This window comes from Ovis aries, chromosome 7 (assembly GCF_016772045.2).
Source record: "Ovis aries strain OAR_USU_Benz2616 breed Rambouillet chromosome 7, ARS-UI_Ramb_v3.0, whole genome shotgun sequence".
In the NCBI taxonomy this organism is placed as follows: domain Eukaryota; kingdom Metazoa; phylum Chordata; class Mammalia; order Artiodactyla; family Bovidae; genus Ovis; species Ovis aries.
In genome coordinates, this window is record NC_056060.1 from 38,835,316 (window position 1) to 38,858,475 (window position 23,160).

General features: G+C 36.8%; 1 protein-coding gene across 1 annotated transcript in view; it reads right to left on the reverse strand.

The window, feature by feature from the left end:
* The window catches only part of MDGA2 (MAM domain containing glycosylphosphatidylinositol anchor 2), a 925,916-nt gene that overhangs the window by 710,674 nt on the left and 192,082 nt on the right, over window positions 1–23,160 (reverse strand). The gene's annotated exons all lie outside the window — the stretch shown is intronic.

The window sequence follows — 23,160 nt, forward strand, 5'->3', positions numbered from 1 at the left end:
TGATCAGCTAGAGGAGTGGGATGGAGGGAGGGGAAGGAGGCTCAAGAGAGAAAGGATATATGTGTAATTATGGCTGATTTGCATTATTGTATGGCAGGAACCAAGACAACATTGTAAAGCAATTTTCCTTCAATAAAAAAAAAGAAAAAAATCTTACAATAACATGGAAAAATGATATTTCAAAGGGAAGTCTTCAAATTAATCCTTTGAAATCTGTGGATGTATACATATGTAAACACATGATACATTTGATTCATTAATGATATATTACTAATACCATATATTAACACCACATTACAACGTAAAATTGTATATATATATATATATATATATATATATATATATACTTTCTTTCTTTTGACAGATATCTTTAATTTCACTTTCTGAAGCTTGTGCTTTCCTGTGCATAACATAAGTGATTGAGGGAATTGCAGAAAAGAGAAAGGGCAATTGAGTCACTGCTAGAAGGAAAGAGGCCAAGTGTTCAGCACAAACCACCAACTCAGTGACTGAACCAGAGCAATTATGACTAAAGAGGTATAGTGAGGGTGCCACTAAGGAGGTAACTCTATTCTTCAAAATGGCACCAAGATCATAAATTACTACTTTCTCTACAAAAAAAAAGCCACAAAGATTTATGATAAATGCCTGCCAAAATGGTAATATGGAAAAGCCCAAACAAGGCTGGTAGTTAGAGAGGGGGGGAAAGCAACAGAGCTCAGAGGAAGGTTTCCTTTATCTTCCTCAGATTCAGCAATACTTTATATCCATGACTGACGATATGGGCAGCTGAGTGATCAAATTACATAGGAAGTATATGTGCTACAGGAATGCAAAAGAAACACAATTAAGCTTCAAGCAGTGGAAAATCTGGAAATGGAGAGACATGAATCTTGCAGCATGACAAGCAATAAAGTTCTGAATAAGGGCTCTGGGAAAAGAGACTGTCACCTTTCATGCTTCTCCCACCATTAATAGGCCCTACAATGGCATGAATGAGGGCATCACTTAAAGGTTTGGATAGCTTGGCATAATTTTTAATATTGTGAAGGAGCTGAAGAAGCAGCATAATGCCATAAGGCAGTGGGGAAATGGACACTTCTCAGAGCCACCCTGCTTGGGGATGCCTTCTCACTCTTCCACTTCCAGCTTTTTGACCTTGAGAAAGGCATTTAGCTCCTGTGCCTCAGTTTCCCTATCTGTAAAATGAGAGACAAATGAGGCTGTGATGATGACTTAATGAGTATTTGCCTATGGGCGTGTAGTTAGAAACAGAGCTTAACTCATATATATGGGGTGTGTGTGTGTGTGTGTGTGTGTATAATTTAATGTTATTTTAATCATTAACTAGTTACAACATCTCATATAAAATAAACTTTAACTCCATACCTAAAACATGGCTGAAGTAAAAACTCTATTCATAGAGTATCTGCCACACAATAAAATTTTTGTATAAAGATGGAGCAGAAAGTGAGAAACACTGGAAAACAGTTAAGGAAACTGGATCTGGTCTTACAGTAATGGAGAGCCATGGAGGGTAGTAGCTTACAAAAGGCTGTAGCTTACAGAGTGGAAGCAATGTGGGTTTTGCATTGCTATTAGGTTAGTACAGGAGAAAAGAGCTGAAGGGTGAGGGCAACCAAGCCCGTGTTGCACAAGTCCAATAATCCAAAGATTTCTGGGTGAGTGACAGTGACGAAAGCAGTCTTAGGATGGTTTCAGACCAACTTCTTGACACGTTGTGAAATTTTCTGAGGTCTTGCCTATCCATAATCTTCAAAATGTATCTCAATGAAGGGAAAGAGATAAGCATTTGTTCTTTAACGGAATCACAAACTGACTAGAATTCTGGCAGCTCCAAAGTTGATGGATGCCCATGTTGGTTTTGTTGCCCTTCATCTTATTTCTAAGTTGAAAAGCTAGGCGCCAATAACTGGTCCCCATACAACAGAAAACTCTGAATTACAACTGAGTGAAGTAAGTAGTTTTTTTCTTTCTGAAGCTTCTTCAAGTAAAGACTTGTATGGATAGTAACTCTGATTGTGATGAGAGGCTGAGGCCAAAATTAATCCAAATCTAAACAATACTTAATAAATCAACTAAAACAAAAGTAGGTTGGAATCCTTATCCATGCCTAGTAGAGCTTCACCTGACCTCATAAATTGAAGTTCTTAAGGTTAGTTTTTCCTTTAACTAAGGAGTTAAAAATAGCATTAAAATCTAGATTAAACCAATGGATAAAATCTTTAAAGTATATTTTAGTTAAGCTTGGCACCTCTTTAGGATGTAAATGCCAGGTGCATTGCTTTTCAAATGACTTTAGCTCACTGCAAAGTGTCTGAGCATATAGAGAATCTTGAGAATTTACTATGCAAATAATAATCACTTAAAATTACCTTTGAAATGTCAAATCTGCTTCACACTGAGGACTGCAAATTTAAAAAAAAAGATTTTTCTTTCATGTTTTATATCCAGAGGAAGGCTCTGGAAACAAATATAATTCTGTTTTATTATCTATCTATCTATCTATCTATCTATATATAACAGTTCAGACAAATATAAAAATCACATAATGATGACTTACATGATGTCATAATATACTCAAATATATTGAGGTAACAATTCTCAAGAGACTTACTGAACTTAATTTGGATTAGAAATGGGAAGAACTTAGCACCTTCTTGTCATATTAGAAGGGCACCCTAGAGTTAATGCCTATAAAGTAGATGGAGCTTTCCCTCATGCTCCCCTTGTCTCTCTTCTTAAAGAAATTAAAACAATGACACTACAAACAGGTTCACTAATGTTCAGTTCTATCACAGTGTCAGTTAGCAGATTTTAATGAGGTTTCCCATGGGATCACTTTCTCTAGTTTAAATGGAACTTCCACTGAAGGGCTACCAGGTGGCAGGTTGATCAAGATGAGTGAAAAACTCTCCCAGGAGAAGGTATTTCCAGTGCCAAATTGGTATCAATTAATTAAAGCATCAAATCAAGGTTGACTTTATACTCAGCTACGAAGACATTATTCTTTCCTAAAGTTTATAATAGAAAGTTTTAGGAAGTGAATTTCTGTTATAATTTATCAGCAATGGCGGATTTGTTTACAAGTCTAATCTCAAGGATGTAGTGGAGTGGTAAGGAAAAATTACTATTCTTCTCCACCTGGGGTAGTATTGGGGAGGAGGTTCTAAATCACCATTACCACTGTTTTAGTATCCCCAAATATTACAGAGTGATAGTGCAAAAACAGACCCTGATGCTGGGAAAGATTGAAGGCAGGAGGAGAAGGGGATGACAAAGAATGAGATGGCTGGATGGCATCACTGACTCAACGGACATGAGTCTGAGCAAGCTCCATGAGATGGTGAAGGACAAGGAAGCCTGGCATGCTGCGCTCAATGGGGTTGCAAAGTCAGACATGATTGAGAGACTGAACAACAAGTGCAAAAAACGAATGAGGGTCTTTTTGTTTTGTTTTTCTTTTTTTATCTCGCCAGGTAAAGCTAGATGGCTCTCAGAATAGAATCCAGAAGAGAAGAGGAGAGATTCTAGAGCATTCTTCTATTTCCCATGACTAATGGCATTAATAGAGCATTTTTTGGATTTTTTTTTTTTTTTTAGTAACAGACTCTAGATGTTGTCATTATCATTTTAACACAGTCTGTGCTAAATCACTTAGTAGTGAGAGAAAGTTATAAAATTATCTTGACATTTAAAAATACATTGCCTTATTTCCACTCTATATTAAACTAGTTAAACATATTTTAAAGTCAACTAAAGCAAAACAAGGAGGAAATTCAACATATGAAAAAGTCTAAGAAATATAATTTAGTGAAATGCTTATTTATTTAAAAAATAATCATGGCAGCCTTTTTCCCATTTTTAGAACTTCTTTGGCAAAATGCTTTCTACTTTTCATTTAGAAACACCACATCTTGGTTAAACTGATTTATTCAGCTAAAATAAAATAACTAATGCTAGATAATTTGCACAGTTAACTCTCACATAATTCCAAATTTTAAAACTGCCTGAATCATTTTAGTGGCATATTTACTCTTTGGGGATTAATTTAGTAATAAACTCTATGAATGCAGAAAACATTAAAGGCTTGACAAATATAATGATTCTTGGATTCCATAAGAGTTCCAATTTTGTATTAGGATAATTTACTAAATTGGAAGACAGTAGCTGAAAAATCATTTATATCTCTTTCCTAATATGTTTTAGTCTGCTACCAGCTCAAGCTTCCACAAATAAAATGTGTATGATGTTGTTATATTTTCAGTGAATATTGAATGAAATCCTTTTTATTCAAGGTAATAAAGTAAGTTACATCAGGGACATTGGGGAACAGTATTGTTTTTCCTGTTAAGTCTGTAAATGTAATATATCAAGACTAATGATAATTCAGAAAAAGAGAAAACATATAAATAATCCCATTATTCCAACCCAATGGTTCTATTATTGCTTATTCATTGAGCTAAGCATATATGTATATTTTAGCTATTAAATATATATATATTAGCCATAGTAATAGCATATATATAATTTCAGTTTTCATTTTTTTTACTTAACATTCATCTCCTATGATCTTCCATAATTTAATGTCGTTAGTAATGATTGCATACTATTCTATCAAACAGCTACCCTATAACTTTTTCAAGAATAGCTTTTAAATTTTTTAAGCTTTTTATTTTGTATTGTGGTATAGCCGACTATGGCACCCCACTCCAGTATTCTTGCCTGGAAAATCCCATGGACAGAGGAGCCTGGTAGGCTGCAGTCCATGGGGTCGCTAAGAGTCAGGCACAACTGAGCGGCTTTACTTTCACTTTTCACTTTCATGCATTGGAGAAGGAAATGGCAACCCACTCCAGTGTTCTTTCCTGGAGAATCCCAGGGACAGAGGAGGCTGGTGGGCTGCTGTCTATGGGGTCACACAGAGTCGGACACGACTGAAGCAACTTAGCAGCAGCAGCAGCATAACCGATTAACAATGTTGTGATATTTTCAGGTGAACAGTGAAGAGACTCAGCCATACATATACAGGTATCCATCACTTTTAAACTAAAATATCTTAAGATTTTTACAAAGTGAAATGATGATTTAAAGCAACTGAAATTCCTTGGGGTTTCCCAGTTGCTGCTAGTGGTAAAGAACACGTCTGCCAATGCAGGAGACATAAGAGACATGGGTTTGATCCCTGGCTCAGGAAGATCCCCTTGAGAAGGAAATTGCAACCCACTCCAGTATTCTTGCCTGGGAAAACCCAAAGACAGAGGAGCCTGGTGGGCTACAGTCCATGGGGCCACAAAGAGTCAGACATGACTGAACTACTTAGCACCTGAAATTCCTTGATAATCTGAAAGTGTAAGTCAAAACATCATATACATTTTTGTGGCTGTCACTTGCTCAGATTTTTATGCTTTTTTCTTGATCATATACTATGACCCACTTTATGACTAAAATCATAAGCTTAAACAATTTCTTGTGTCTGCCAATAACTAAAAGGTAAAGCTAAATTTTGAACATAGAATGTTTAATTCTTAGGGTATATGCGTCATTTCTGTCACAGTTATCAAGTGCTTACTTTGTGAGACTTGCCATACTAGTCACTGGATGACCAAATAACTTGTAAGGCAAAACCCTTCTCAATAAACATTAGTAATTTATTTACAGAAGTGAGGCAGTGGATTGTTAGTTCTACAGCCTCTACAGAGGCAAGCTTGGTTCAGTTAATGCCAGTGGTTGTTAAGGATGGAATGATTAGAGCAGCTTTAGTACTTTATCAGGTCACTACCTAAAAATGGCATCAGGAAAGAGTCAGGCAAGGCTTGGGGAATTTGATCACCCTGGAGGAGTGTAGAAAGAGGGGCTGTGGGGTTATCCTTTATCTCACCAGCTGGGCAGCTTTAAAAGCCTGTGTTTTCATTTCCTCAGCTGGAAAGAATTTTAATAATATCAGGCTTCCCAAGTGGCTCACTCAGCCTGCCAGTGCAGGAGATGCAGAAGACTTGGGTTTGATACCTGGATGGGGAAGATCCCGTGAAGGAGGAAATGGCAACCCACTCCAATATTCTTGCCTGGAAAATCCCATGGTCAGAGGAGCCTGGTGGGTTACAGTCCATGGGATCACAAGAGTTGGACACGACTTAGTGACTGAACAGCAACTTTGTTGAATGGTTCTGAGATTCAGTGAATTTGTACCTGAAGGCTGCTTACTAGAATCTCTGTGCTAGATTAAAAAAAAAAAAAAAAATCCTCAAGACTCTTTATTTTTGTTGTTGATAGAATTCTCCAGCCAATTTAAGAGCCAAGTATAAGTTTGTATAACTGAACATGAGAAGGCAAGAGGTTCATTTAGGGAAGAATACACACAGTCCAGGTGGAGAAAGTCCATGTGTAACAAAGGACCCGGAAGCAAGGCATGAGGACAAAGCAGATAAAAGGAGGGAGAGTCACTGATCAGAGCCGGGAACAGACCACAGGGCAAAGGTTCAGTCAGCCCTGACGGCTGGCAGCTCTGCTTGCTCTGTGCTTCCAGTTCCCTTCATTTTGAGTTAAGGCACCAGAGGTCTCTCTGCAAGCTATGGAGTAAGACAGATTCCAACCATCAGCCATGAGTATGACAACTCTCTCTTGTTTTATAAATAATATTGCTTTAAATGTTGGATTTAGGCATTTAAAGAAACCATAAATGTACTCCAAGACAATTTCCGAAAGAGCAAGGACTTTAATATTTTGAAATAAAGTTCTTTGAAAGAAACTAACACAACATTGTAAAACAACTGTGCTCCAATAAAAATAATTAAAAATACTAAAAACATAAATAAATAAAGTAAAGCTCTTTGAAACCAAAGGCAGAATAAAAAAGAAAATAAATTGACTACATTATTACTAACCTTGAAATGTGAAAAAGCATCATGAAGAAAGTTAACAGGTAAAGGACAAACTGCAAGGGGACTTGTACTATAAAGTTAAAGAGCTAATACCATTATATGTAAAAGACTCACAAAGCAAATTTATAAAATTCCCTGATGGAGTAGGGTATCTGTTTCAGGAAGCTCATTTTGAGAACAGTGTGAATAAGGCAAAGCTGGAGGCTCAAAGAAAGCTACTGCGACGGTCCACGGAAGAAGTGAAAGAGAACTTTCACTAACAGCAGTGGCAGCAGGGCAGAAAAGAGAGGGAGGCAGAGCTTCAGGAAACACTGGGGAGATTAAATTTACAGTGACGGATTAAACACATGAGGACATTTTCTAACTCGGGCAGGAATGAGGGAAAACGATGGACCTAGAATACATCTGTTATTAGCAAATTTAAATTTTATTCCCTATTTAGGGATGCTTGGTGTACTTGCTCTCTACCTGAAATGTGCTTTCTTCAATTAAGAAGAAAGAGCTCATCAGTAAAATTCAGTCTGACATCAAAAAATAAAATAAAAATTCCATTCGAAAATGGACATGTTCAAGGACAAAATTAATTTTAAAAAAACTTTAACTGGCTCAAAAACATAGACATAAATGTTTAATCTGAGTAATTAAGATTTGTGAATATAAAAACTTACGTGTACACCCATAGCAGATTCATGTTGATGTATGTACGGCAAAACCAATACAATATTGTAAAGTAATAGCCTCCAATTAAAATAAATAAATTTAAATTTAAAAAAACTTACAAATTGTCAAAAAGAATAATATATGCACATATACTTAAAATCTAATGTTAAACATAGGGAAAGAGGCATCATAATTACCAGGGGTATAAAATGTTAAAAAATTATCTGGAGCACAATTTGTCAAAATGTAATAAAGCTCTTAAAAATTTATAAAATTTTATCCTGAATATCCTAAATAATAAGAATATTCATGAAGGTTTAAACATAAAGGTAATAAACTTAGAACATTTTGCATTAGAACAATTTAAAGATATTTTTCAGTCAGTTCAGTTCAGTCACTCAGTCGTGTCAGACTCTTTGTGACGCCATGGACTGCCTCACCACCAGGCTTCACTGTCCATCTCAACTTCCAAAGTTTATTCAAACTCATGTCCATTGAGTTGGATATGCCATCCAACCATCTCATCCTCTGTCATCCCCTTCTCCTGCCTTCAATCTTGCCCAGCATCAGGGTTGTTTCCAATGAGTCAGTTCTTTGCATCAGGAGGACAAAGGAATGGAATTCAGCTTCAGCATGAGTCTTTCCAATAAACATTCAGGACTGATCTCCTTTAGAATGGACTGGTTGGATCTCCTTGCAGTCCAAAGGACTCTCAACAGTCTTCTCCAATATCACAATTCAAAAGCATCAATTCGTCGGTGCTCAGCTTTCTTTATAGACCAACTCTCACATCCGTACATGACCACTGGAAAAACCATAGCTTTGACTAAACAGACATTTGTTGGCAAGTAGTCTCTGCTTTTTAACATGCTATCTAGGTTTGTCATAACTATTCTTCCAAGGAATAAGCGTCTTTTAATGTCATGGCTGCAGTCACCAACTGCCGTGATTTTGGAGCCCCCAAAAATAAAGTCTGACACTGTTTCCCCTGTTTCCCCATCTATTTGCCATGAAGTGATGGGACTGAATGCAGTGACACTTTCCTGAATGTTGAGTTTTAAGCCAACTGTTTCACCCTCCTTTTTCAAAAGGCCCTGCCATAAGGGTGGTGTCATCTGTGTGTATCTGACATTATTGATATTTTTCCTGGCAATCTTGATTCCAGCTTGTGTTTCATCCAGTACAGCATTTGGCATGATATACTCTACATAGAAGTTAGATAAGCAGAGGGACAATATATAGCCTTGATGTACTCCTTTTCCGATTTGGATCCAAACTCTTGTTCCATGTCCAGGTCTAACTGTTGCTTCTGACCTGCATACAGATTTTTCAGGAGGCAGGTCAGGTGGTCTGGTATTCCCATTTCTTTCAGAATTTTCCACACTTGGTTGTGATCCACACAGTCAAAGACTTTGGCATAGTCAATAAAGTAGAAACAGATGTTTTTCTGGAACTCTCTTGCTTTTTTGATGATCCAACAGATGTTAGCAATTTGATCTCTGGTTCCTCTGCCTTTTCTAAATTCAGCTGGAACAGCTGGAAGTTCACAGTTCACACACTGTTGAAGCCTGGCTTGGAGAATTTTCAGCATTACTTTGCTAGCATGTGAGATGAGTGCAATTGTGCAGTAGTTTGAGAATTCTTTTGCATTGCCTTTCTTTGAAGTTGGAATGAAAACTGACCTCAAGTCCTGTGGTCACTGCTGAGTTTTCCATGTTTGCTGGCATATTGAGTGCAATACTTTCACAGCATCATCTTTGAGGATTTGAAATAGTTCAACTGGAATTCTATCACCTCCACTAGCCTTTTTTCATAGTGATGCTTCTTAAGGCCCATTTGACTTCACATGCCAGGATGTCTGGCTCCAGGTTGGTGATCACACCATTGTGTTTATCTGGGTGATGAAGATCTGTTTTGTATAGTTCTTCTCTGTATTCTTGCCACCTCTTCTTAATACCTTCTGCTGCTGTTAGGTTTATACCATTTCTGTCCTCTATCGAACCCATCTTTGCATGAAATGTTCCCTTGGTATCTCTAGTTTTCTTGAAGAGATCTCTAGCCTTTTCCATTCTAGTGCTGTCCTCTATTTCTTTGCATTGATCATTAAGGAAGGCTTCCTTATCTCTCCTCGCTATTCTTTGGAATTCTGCATTCAAATAGGTATATTTTTCCATTTCACTTTTGCCTTTCATGTCTTTTCTTTTCTCAGCTATTTGTAAGGCCTCCTCAGACAATCATTTTGCCTTTCTGCATTTATTTTCTTGGGAATTGTCTTGATCTCTGCCTCCTGTACAATGTCATGAACCTCCATCCATAGTTCTTCAGGCCCTCTATCAGATCTAATCCCTTGACTCTATTTGTCACTTCCACTGTATAACCATAAGGGATTTGATTTAGGTCATACTTGAATGGTCTAGTGGTTCTCCCTCCTTTCTTCAATTTAAGTCTGAATTTAGCAATAAGGAGTTCATGATCTGAGCCACAGTCAGCTCCCAGTCTTGTTTTTGTTGACTCTTGATAGCTCTTCCATCTTTGGCTGCAAAGAATATGATCAATCTGATTTCAGTATTGACCATCTAGTGATGTCCAAGTGTAGAGTCTTCTATGTGTTGTTGGAAGAGGGTGTTTGCTATGAAAATGCATTCTCTTGGAAAAACTCTGTTAGCCTTTGACTTGCTTCATTTTGTACTCCAAGGCCAAATTTGCCTGTTACTCCAGGTGTTTCCTGACTTCCTACTTTTGCATTCCAGTCCCCTTAATGAAAAAGACATCTTTTTTGGGTGTTAGTTCTAGAAGGTCTCGTAGTCTTCATAGAACCGTTCAACTTCAGCTTCTTCAGCATTAATGCTTGGGGCATAGACTTGGATTACTGTGATATTGAATGGTTTGTCTTGGAAATGAACAGAGATCATTCTGTCGTTTTTGAGATTGCATCCAAGTACTGCATTTCGGACTCTTTTGCTGACCGTGGTGGCTACTGCATTTCTTCTAAGTGATTCTTGCCCACAATAGTAGATACAATGGTCATCTGAGTTAAATTCACCCATTCCAGTCCATTTTAGTTTGCTGATTCCTAAAATAATGTTCACTCTTGCCATCTCCTGTTTGACCACTTCCAATTTGCCTTGATTCAAAGACCTAACATTCCAGGTTCTTGTGCAATATTGTTCTTTACAGCATCAGATTTACATCCATCACCAGTCCCATCCACAACTGGGTGTTGTTTTTGCTTTGGCTCCATCCCTTCATTCTTTCTGGAGTTATTTCTCCACTGATCTCCAGGAACATATCAGGCACCTACCAGCCTGGGGAGTTCATCTTTCAGTGCCCTATATTTTTGGCATTTCATACTGTTCATGGGGTTCTCAAGGAAAGATATTTTTCACGTTTACTTATCTGGGGTTACTTAATAAAATATCATATATATTATCTGAATCTAATCTTATGAACAGTTATTGACATATAAAGATATAGACATACCCCCAGGTGAAGATAAGAAATTGATTTTTTATGGGTAAATTCTATATAAGTGTGTCTAGATGAAATATGAAGGACATAGAGTTTATCATTTAGCATGAGGTGGCATATTTTTACATTAGCCTTTTTTTCCCTAATCATGCATTATACATTTTCAATAACAAATGTAGACATATTCATATAGTTTTATAGTCGGAAAAATATTAAAATGTGTAATAACATGACCTTTGGACACAGTCAGATCAGGTGTGGATAGCCAATTCTCCCAAGGAGCAATCTTCTTAATACTTAGGTTTTAAGTTTAATCATGGCATCCAGATTATAAAGTCACACAAATTAAATAAAATAGTACATGTAAAGTGCTTGATACAATGATTGCCATGTAAGGAATACTCAATAAATCTCTGTTCAGTTTGTAGAAATTTGCCACTTTAAGCTTCTGGATGTTAGAAAACATGATTTTAATTTAAATAACTATGAAAGCTAAAATAGTACCAAGTATGAAATGCAAATTAATTTGAAATGGAAATGAAATGAAATGGAAAATTCTGAAGGAGATGAGAATACTAGACCACATGACCTGCCTCTTGAGAAACCTATATGCAGGTCAGGAAGTAATAGTTAGAACTGGACATGGAACAACAGACAGGTTCCAAATAGGAAAAGGAGTATGTCAAGGCTATATATTATCACCCTGCTTATTTAACTAATATGCAGAGTACATCATGAGAAATGCTTGGCTGGAGGAAGCACAAGCTGGAATCAAGATTGCTGGGAGAAATATCAATAACCTCAGATATGCAGATGATACCACCCTTATGGCAGAAAGTGAAGAGGAACTAAAAGCCTCTTGATGAAAGTGTAAGAGGAGAGTGAAAAAGTTGGCTTAAAGCTCAACAATCAGAAAACTAAGATCATGGCATCTGGTCCTATCACTTCACAGGAAATAGATGGGGAAATCGTGGAAACAGTGGCTGACTTTATTTTGGGGGGCTCCAAAATCACTGCAGATGGTGACTGCAGCCATGACATTAAAAGATGCTTACTCCTTGGAAGGATAGTTATGACTAACTTAGACAGCATATGAAAAAGCAGAGATATTACTTTGCCAACAAAGGTCCATCTAGTCATGGCTATGGTTTTTCCAGTGGTCACTATGCCAAAGCCTTTGACTGTGTGGATCACAATAAACTGTGGAAAATTCTGAAAGAGATGGGAATACCAGACCACCTAACCTGCCTCTTGAGAGGTCTGTATGCAGGTCAGGAAGCAACAGTTAGAACTGGACATGGAACAACAGACTGATTCCAAATAGGAAAAGGTGTACGTCAAGGCTGTATATTGTCACCCTGCTTATTTAACTTATATACAGAGTACATAATGAGAAACGCTGGACTGGAAGAAACACAAGCTGGAATCAAGATTGCTGGGAGAAATATCAATAACTTCAGATATGCAGATGACACCACCCTTATGGCAGAAAGTGAAGAGGAGCTAAAAAGTTTCTTGATAAAAGTGAAAGAGGAGAGTGAAAAAGTTGGTTTAAAGCTCAACATTCAGAAAACAAAGATCATGGCATCTGGTCCCATCACTTCATGGCAAATAGATGGGGAAACAGTGGAAACAGTGTCAGACTTTATTTTGGGGGGCTCCAAAATCACCGCAGATGGTGACTGCAGCCATGAAATTAAAAGACACTTACTCCTTGGAAGAAAAGTCATGACCAACCTAGACAGCATATTCAAAAGCAGGGACATTACTTTGCCGACTAAGGTCCATCTAGTCAAGGCTATGGTTTTTCCTGTGGTCATGTATGGATGTGAGAGTTGGACTGTGACGAAGGCTGAGCACTGAAGAATTGATGCTTTTGAACTGTGGTGTTGGAGAAGACTCTTGAGAGTCCCTTGGACTGCAAGGAGATCCAACCAGTCCATCCTAAAGGAGATCAGGTCTGGGTGTTCATTGTATGGACTGATGTTGAAGCTGAAACTCCAATACTTTGGCCACCTGATGCAAAGAGCTGAGTCATTTGAAAAGAGCCTGATTCTGGGAAAGATTGGGGGCAGGAGGAGAAGAGGACAACAGAGGATGAGATGGTTGGATGGCATCACCGACTCAATGTACACGCGTTTGGGTAGACTCTGGCAGTTGGTGACGGATAGGGAGGCCTGGCATGCTGCGGTTCATGGGGTTGCAAAGAGTTGGACACGACTGAGCGACTGAACTGAACTGATGTAATGAAATTTTGTGAAAATTGTGAAATGGAAGGAAGAATTAAGGCCTAATATGGAAAGCATGCTCCTTCTATGTTTGAATATCTCAAACAGAGTCCATATGTGATTCTTTTGATTTTTCAGGTCCTTACCCAAATTTTCATTTATGACACTAACTCTGACTTTTTGTCCCCTGGGATGTTTGTCTTTACCTGATTTAAATAATTATTGGCTTTCAACTTTGCTTTCTACCTTGGGTTTTATTTTTGTACATCAAATCATACCTGATTGTTGACTCATGTCCCTCCCCTATAGCAACTTTCATTTTTCTGTATTAATCCTTTATCTGAAATATGAGAATGATATTCATTCATTTATAAGTGAAGAGAGAGAGACCCTCATAGATTCTATGTGTAAGAGGATCTTGCCCAACTACATCAAAAAACCACCCATGATACTCCATAGACAGTCAAACATACATGTGGCACCAAGCACCCTGAGAAAACATCATACAATCTTTCTTTTAAAGAGAACAAAATTGTGTCCCTGAAGGTCAAGTTGTCTGTCCATGGTTAAATGACTAACTAATAAGAGGACTCAGTTCAGGCCTTCTTATTCCCAGACCACTGACCTTCCCACAACATCCTGTGGCTTTTAAGGTACTTAAAAATAAACTCAGTGCTGCTGAAACATATTGTTTTTGTTTTTAAAATGGACAACACTTCTGGTATTTTAGTTCACAATGCCTAAGGCAAAACTCAACCCTACATATTTTCTCTGATGAAAATAAAGTTCAGTTCATCTTTAAATAGCTGCAGTTGACTGGGTAGAAATTTTATTTTCCATATTGTAAAGCAATTAAACTTCAGGGCTAAACTTTCTATTTTTCAAAACACAGACATATTGAATATATTCTAAATAAACACATTGGTGACCAAATCTAAGATACTTATGCAATATCAAATAATACTTTCAGTGCTACTTTCGCTGAAATGCAATTATATTTACAAATATTGCTTTATACATGTTTTTATATCCAAGGGCAGTACTTATCCAGCAACAATGAATTCAAAGAATGCGTTGGAAAAATTTCCTGTGTTTGGAATTCAGTGGAGAATATTTCACGAGTGGATGACACAGCATGCTAAATAGATGAGGAAAAGACAGCTTTGAAGTGCTAGGGATTTTTTGGCATCTTGAAGCCTTCTAAACGGCAGCTAATTTCTAGAGAACTTCACTTTTGGCTCTTTTAGGCAAGTTAGATTTGTCTGTAGTTCCCTATACTTGCATCAAAAAGAAATATCCACCATGCTAACTTTAAAACAATGATTTTTGAGAGTAAGAATCGTTACATAACCTCTTTCTTGTAACAGTCCAATAAACAATCATTTTTTCTCAATTAAACTGAATTTGCAAGGTACATTGCATATACACATAATAATTATCCTAATTATAAGTCAAATAGATGAATACTAGATCTTGATATAAACTCAGAAATACTTCAAAATTGATAACCACTTTCCTATTGAGATATAGAGTAGAATGACGATTCAAATGAGGTTTGCATCAGTTCAAAATCTAGGTCCTACAGTAAGGTAAGGTACACAATGACAACACTTTACATGCTCTCGTCTCTAGACTCAAAGCTGCAAACCGTATGAACTATTAAAGGATCTCCTGCCTCCTCTTGGCATCTAATTTTAATTACAGGTTTATTCCTTACCAGCAATTATTGTCCTATACCAAGGACAATCACAAAGAGTCCGACACAACTGAGTGACTTTCACTTTTCCAAATAGGACATAAATATTTAATGATGCAAACATCCCCTTTGGTGAGATGTTTTTCTAAATATCCACCAGTAAACATTCACTCTATCTCATCAGTAAAGAAAAACATGCACACAATACAAGAAACAAGTGATTTTAGACAGTAAATATTAATAACACATCCTATATTCCCTCCCCCAGTGATGCACCATGCTCTAAGCTAACCACACAGAAAGCTGAATCACCTTACCACCACCAGTTTATTGCTTCCAGTTCATACAATCTCTCTCAAGTCAAATCACGTCTGCTCCATTTCTACGGCCCTTGACAATGTTCAGGTTCACATCTTACCTTCCAAAGGTCATGCAATAACATCCTTTCTGTTCTCTCTCCCTTCAGGTTCATCCCTCTCAAAGGCCTTAAGCAAAACTTAGGCATTAATATTTTTTAAATGTGGCTCCTTTACATATAAAGGCATACCATTTTAATTATTTAGAAACTATCTCATACCTAATGCCTTTCCCTTCTTAATATTTACTTAAAAGTTTCTAATGGAAAGTTCTTTAAATATCAGTCAACCTTTAGCACATGTAAAATTAATGCATAAATACATATAAAGAATAAAACAGTTCCATAGAAAAGAACCTGTTAGTGTTTACAGTTAATCAAAGAACTGCACAAATTGAACTAAAATTGTTTCTAGTTAAGGCATTTAAGTTCTAGGGGACTATTTTAAAATGTCAAATGAATTTTTCCCATCAAATGTCTTTTATATCTAAGAAACAACAGTTCTAAGAAAATGATGCCTTTAATTTGTCTAAAATAAGATATTTGACAACAGACTGACACTGCGTTCCTAATTTCTTGTATTACTTGGTAAAAAATGATTATAAGAATTAATATTTCAAACAGCAAGTACTAATAATACAATATTTTCTGTCAAGAGAATACAGTGTAGATGTTGAGTATGACAATATTATGCAAAAGAAAAAATACTTTTTTCTCACATTTTCTTCAAAATAATGAAGATACAAAATACACTTAACTATCATCCCCATGACAGGGAAAAACAGATAAACTTAGTCTACCAAGGTGGCTCCAGTGGTAAAGAACCTGCCTGCCAATGCAAGAGACCTGAAAGATGCGGGTTCAATCTCTGGGTCAGGAAGATCGCCTAGAGGAAGGCATGGCAATCCACTCCAGCATTCTTGGCTAAAGAATTCAATGGACAGAGGAGCCTGGTGGGTTACAGTCCATGGAGTGGAAAAGAATCAGACACAAAAGATGCAACTTAGCATGCACCAATATTGATTCCTGAATAACCACTGTAGCTTTTGAAACCTGGAATTGAAGATAAACTAGGAAAGGGACGATTGTGAGGTTTTTGTTGTCATTTTAATTTTTTTTGGACCAAATAGGAATCTTTAAGAAGAATGAGTTATTGTAAATCCTGTAGTAATTAGGACAATGTGGTATTGTAAAAATTCTCACATTATAGGATGATTATATTATTCTTTTTTATACTGATAAGGAGAAGCACCCTTGAGAATTGTTCCAACAGTAATAATTATCTTGCAATTATAATGGTAATCTCATAGTGTTTGAGAATAGAAATGGATAAAGAATGGGGAAAAAAATCCTAAGATATTAGAAGTCTTTATATAAGAACTTTCTAACATTAAATCTAGAGGTACATAAGTAGTGGCACTGCCATTGCAAATATGAGTTAGAGAGGTCCAATTCTCTGCCTAAGTTAATGTGATACTAAGAAAAGATGCTAGCATTACTCCTCCTACTCTTTCGCTCCCTTTGCCACACAGAAAGTGGTAAGTGTAGGAGGAAATCTGACTTGGCAAAGAACCAGCACTATTTCCAGTGTGCAGAAAACAGTTTCCACTTAGAAATTTTAAAATCAACATTAACTGAATAGACTATCAGAGGTTTTTTTGGACAGTGTTTACATGATGTATCAGTTTACAGGAAATGAAATTTGCTAATGATATGGCTGCCCATGAAGCAAAACAAGGTTTACAGACGAAAGGTATTTTGTCCAACATGTTAATAGCCAAGAGGAAGATGTTCTAACAGACACTAATATCCTGAACTTTCAGAACAATGTTTCCTCTGTGCCTTGAGTGTAAAATAGATCTGGTGCAAAAATACCCATTCTCTACCTACAGAGGAAAGTAATCAAATTATTCCAAAGTCATATAATCACTTAAGTCCTTTTTATTACCAGATAAAGCACATAAAAGAGAAGTAATGTTTTTCTTAGTTTCTCTATCCTAGGTAGAAGGGCTTCAAAGGCAAGGAAACACTTACAGCTCTTAGATTATATTTGACTTAGTAATTTTGCAAAGCCATGCTCAGTCACGTCCAACTTTTTGCAGTCCCATGGACTGTAGCCCACAAGCCTCCTCTGTCCATGTAATTTTCCAGGAAAGGATATTGGAGTGGTTTGCCACTTCCTACTCCAGGGGCTCTTCCTGATCTAGGGATCAAACTCACATCTATTGTGTTTCTTGGGTCTCCTACATTGGCAGGCAGATTTTTTAACATTAGTGCCACCTGGGAAGGCCCAGGTCTTATCATATCAGGGTTCTTTTTCCATTGATGAAAATTAAAACACTATTTCACTAGAAGTAGCATAGATTATTTCTGAATAATAAAAAGAAAATATCTAATGTGTACTGTATATGAGGAAATATATGAACTGTCAGAAATAAATAGCTGAAAACATATAATGATTTTGTTATCCCACATTTACATAATGTTAAAGATATACAAGGACTATAATATAGGGGTAAGTCTTAGTTAACGTATCTTTAGTAATATATTGCAGTGAATTAACAGACTCTGTAGGTTGAATTTAGATTTCCCTGGTGGCTCAGATGGTAAAGATTTTGCCTGCAATGCAGGAGACCCAGGTTCAATTCCTGGGTTGGAAAGATCGCCTGGCAAAGGAATTGGCAAACCACTCCAGTATTCTTGTCTGGAGAATGCCATGGACAGAGGAGCCTGGCAGGCTATAGTACATGTGGTTGCAAAGAGTCAGGCACATCTGAGTGACTAACATTCATGCACTTCTAGTTAGAATTTATCATAAGGTTGTAATGGTGAATGTACTGTGGCTCCCCAGGTAGCTCTGGGAGGCATTAGAATTTCTAGGTGAAAAACAAACAAGGGAAACTTTAACTCTGGAAGCTTTAACTCTTGGATATTGAAAAATCATATTGTCTCAGGAATAACACTCCTTTAGGAAGAAGGGAATCGAGGGAAGTTTCCCTAAGATAAAGTTTCTGCTATAAAACCTTTTACAAAACAGCATGTTGAATGACACAGGATGCCAATCAATTCCTTACCAATAGTTTCCATTTTCATATCAGGAGTGGTATGGTATATTGGAAGGAACACTGGACTGTAAATTAGTCCCAGATCTAAATAAAACTATGACATGCACCATCCTGCCTGTGTCACTGGGTCTCAGCTTCCTCATTTGGCAAAGAGAGCATTAGACTACAGCTCATTCCAACTCTACACAACCTAGACTTCTCTAACTTTCAAATGCAAAAGTATGCTAATTTGTTTTGCAATACAATTTGAATCTAAGTTCCCAGGTTGTGAAATAAGAACCTTTCTCTTCATTCTCCTTTCATTCATACATTTATGCATTCATTCATTCAATACTACTGACTACCTGCTGATGATCATTCTAACTTCTATATTGATAGACTATAGGAAGCAAGGTGGACAGGGGAGACCTATTAGAAAGCTACAGTGAAACTCTGGGCTTGCATCAGGATGTTACTAGCAGAGGTAGTGAGAAAGCAGTCAGACGGTAGATATATTCTGAAGGTGTAGCCAAGAAGGTCTGCTGAAGGATGGGATGTAGGATAATGAAAAAAAAAAAAAAAAGGAGGATATTACTACAATTTCCCTTTCAGCCATCTCAACCCTTTGTATACTAAAGAACTTTTTCCTTTCCAATTTACAATATGATGAATATTCTTTTACAATATTGAACTGGTACTTCATGGTATACTTTCAAGTTTTAAAAAAAATTGAAGTGATTGACTTATATTTCTTTCATATCATGGCAACTATAACCATGGAAACAGCCTTTTGAGTCTTTTTATTGATACCCGTCCTTCCCTTTCCACAATTCTAAAACACCTCTCAATGGCATTTTTTCTTAAATCTGCTAACTTGTATTACTGTTATTCCATATGACATTCACTTTCAATGACCACATACTTTATATGTTCCATGTTGTTCTTTCTCCTCCCTGATACCCATTGGCCTGCGTTTGTCAATCTTTCAGTCAGGAACACCGATGAGTAAGTTTGCCTCAGACACACACGATCACCATAATCATGATCTTTGCAGCTGCTTTTATTATTTCTTTCAGCTCTTCATGACCCATCAACGTCATGTCCAAAGCTGACCTGTAATGTTGAGAGGCTCCAATGTTAAGAACCATTCTTATTTCTGAGAGCCCACATTTCAAAAATTTACCCCAGAGAACTGCTTTAAATCTTTGCTCACACAGTGAAGTCCACCGTGTATGTGCAGAGAAGTACAGATGGTTTTAGACAAAGCTGAGAGCTCATGAGTGCATCACAGAAGTCAAAATAACAGTGGCTTTCCATCTGTTAACATATTCATATTTACCTCATTTCCCACAAGTACTACTCTTTACTTTCCATTCACACTGGCAAATCTCAGCAGGCAATGAGTGGTTGGCATCTATTTTCATCCTGTAGTAGTTCTTGAGACTTCGTTTTCTAAACAGTGTGCTATTATAAAGACAAGTGCCAAAGACATATTTTAGCCCCCAAGATGCGTTTGAGTGTTCTCACTCCTAAGCAATTTCTACTGTCACTGCTCAGTATTGGTGACAAACGTAGCAGTCTATTGGTATGATTACCCTTGAGGTACAAATTTTTTCTAATAGCTGTAAAATCCTCATTTTCATATATTTCAAAATAAACTTTTTCCAATTATTTTAGTATTTTTTCTTTCTTTTCTTTCTATTTTTTTTTTTAACTTTTGGCTGCACTGGGTCTTTGTTGCTGCATGTGAGCTTTCTCTAGTTTCAGCAAGCAGGGGCTACTCTCTAGTTGTGGTACGATGAATGGGCTTCTCATCGTGGTGACTTGTTTTGCTATGGAGCACAGGCTCTAGGGTATACAGGCATCCCCAGTTGCAGCACACAGGCTTAATTTCCCCATAGCATGTGGAATCTTCCTGGACCAGGGATTGAACCCATGTCCCCTGCACTGGCAGACAGGTTCTTAACCACTGAAGACCTAGTTATTTTATAAAATAAATTTGAGGAGAATTGAATGGAAGAAATCTCCAAATGAAAATGTATGGCTACATAGATTTAATCAGTTTACAACAGTTTTTAAGTTAGCTATTATTTTTTTAACAGTGCTTCAGCTTTATCATATCAAGCCATATCATAATTACGATATAGAAGTTATGGACCAGTAACTATAAATAAATAAATGTTTATATATTTTCAAAGAATTTACTTTTAAAAACTGATAAATGTTGGTTTTCACATTTCATACGATTTATACAATTTCATACAATTATAGGGGAATAATTTACATGGTTGCAAAATAAAGTATAGTATTTAAGTCCATCGAATAGAGCAGCTTTTGAGGTTAATTAGAAAAAAGCATGATTCATTTATTAATGCTTTACGACAGAATCTTTCAAAACCTGCAAAAACCGCTTGTTCATTTTAAGGAGGGCTTGGTAACAAAGTTTTCTTTAAATTGTCAGTAGAAGCAACACTATCTGTTAATTTTGTTCTCCTGCTTGGTGTTAATTCTATGGAGATCTCCACAGTCCAAAACAGCTCTTCAAACTGACATGTGGATACCAAATTAGCACTGATGTTTTTTCTTTTTTTTCCCATATCACTTTCATGTGTAAATGTGCTTGACAAGATCCATGCATTCATCATCAATTCACAACATTACAAATATAAAAGTCTCTACATTTATAATATGCTATGAAAAATAACTGCTCAGTTTGAATGTTTGCTAATTTCTTCTCACTTATCTCTTCCTAAGCTAAACCTTGAGAAAGCAAATAGTATCACAGGCCCTGTTCAAAACAAAGAATGTAAGTGCCTTACGCAACACTGCCTTATTCAAATTCCCTGACAGATGCTCATGCACAACAAGGTTACTGTTTCTGATCCCAAAAGAGATACAGTAGATCACATTCAACCAGATGTAAGTCTAAGACATCTAGGTCTGACTTTAGAAGATTTAGCATATTTTCCATAACCAGGAATATGGGCAGTACATTATCAAAACTTACACCTTGGGTAGGTTACTAAATATTTCTGAGCTTTAGTTTCTTCATATATGAAACAAAAATTATACAACATAATCAATAGAGTTGTATAGGTTGAATGATAAAAGATAAGTGAAAGAGTGTGGTATGGAGCAGGCTCCCAGTAAATGAGAATGTTTATCATCACTTCACGGCTGTTCATTTTCACATGTTACGAGCACTTTGGCTCCATTATCATGTCTTATAATGCTCTCTTCAGAGAGCAGAATAATGGAAAAAATATCAGATAATTATTTGAGCCCAATATTGCTTAAGGTTACTTTTAAAATGTATTTCGTAGTTTATTTCTAAACTTAGAAGCTGTACCATAAATAGAAAAACTAACCCTTCACTTACTGTTTCATAAATTTATGTTGATTGACAATTAACCTTTCTTTCTAGCATTTCCAAGATTTTCCTCTTTCATTGAGTTTTGTTAATACCTCAAAATGTTCACTATAAAAGTCTAATTTGCACCATATTAAAAATAGCTAGATTTTAAATTATCACTTATTTTCATATATCACACACGGATTTTCTTATCCATGGAGCATTGCTATAGTAGGAAAGTAAAATTATTGGTGAGTTAGGAATGTCTGTTTGAATGCAAGCTGTCTATCACCTTGTAGGAATCGTTTCCTTCCATAGAGCCCTGGAGGCTGTCTGGGCTGTCTGACTGCTTCAGGTCACTCGTTCTCTAGCCTGGTTAGATCCTTGTGTATTCTAAGTATAAGCGTATATTTTAGAGAATCCAGTCACCCTATGAGCTGTCTTGTCAATCACATGTATGTGCTAACATATGAGATTTCAAACCAAGACAGAGTGTACTTGGGCCAGAGAGGAATAAAACCATTTAAATTTCAAAACTTCAGTAAGTAAATCTCTTTACAAAGCCAACTTTTGCAAAACAACAGAAATAAGCTGACTAGTTTCCCCTTTCAAAGAAGCAACAGGCCTGGGCATTTTGTTCACAGATCAAATTCAAGGAAATCATTATGCTTTTAATATCTTGCCTCCTATAGTTCTACTAGTTTACATGTGAACTTTGTCACAGATACAAAAACTTCCTAAGAATCATGAAAACGCAGGCCACTCCTTTTATAAGGTGAAAAAAAAAATCATCATAGACTTAAGGCATATATATTAATGAGTTAAAACTATACAAAAAAGAATAACAGAAAAATAAACATAGAAAAGAAATGGGATGAGGGAGAAGCACATAACTAAACAGAGATCATGGTCAAGGTTCCAGTTTTTATTTTCAGTGTGGTTAGTGAGTGCTTATTAGAGATTTATAAGCAAATAAAAAAGTTCAGTCAGTTCAGTCGCTCAGTCATGTCTGACTCTTTGTGACCCCATGAACCGCAGCACACCAGGCCTCCCTATCTATCACCAACTCCCGGAGTTCACCCAAACTCATGTGCATCAAGTCGGTGATGCCATCCAGCCATCTCATCCTCCGTTGTCCCCTTCTCCTCCTGCCTCCAATCCTTCCCAGCATCAGGGTCTTTTCCAATGAGTCAACTCTTTGCATGAGGTGGCCAAAGTACTGGAGTTTCAGCCTCAGCAACAGTCCTTCCAATGAACACCCAGGACTGGTCTCCTTTAGGATGTACTGGTTGGATCTCCTTGCAGACCAAGGGACTTGCAAGAGTCTTCTCCAGCACCACAGTTCAAAAGCATCAATTCTTCAGAGCTCAGCTTTCTTAGTAAATAAGAAAAATGTAAAGGATTGGAACAGTATTGAAAGTACATAATGAACAGAGGATAGTAATGAGTCCATTA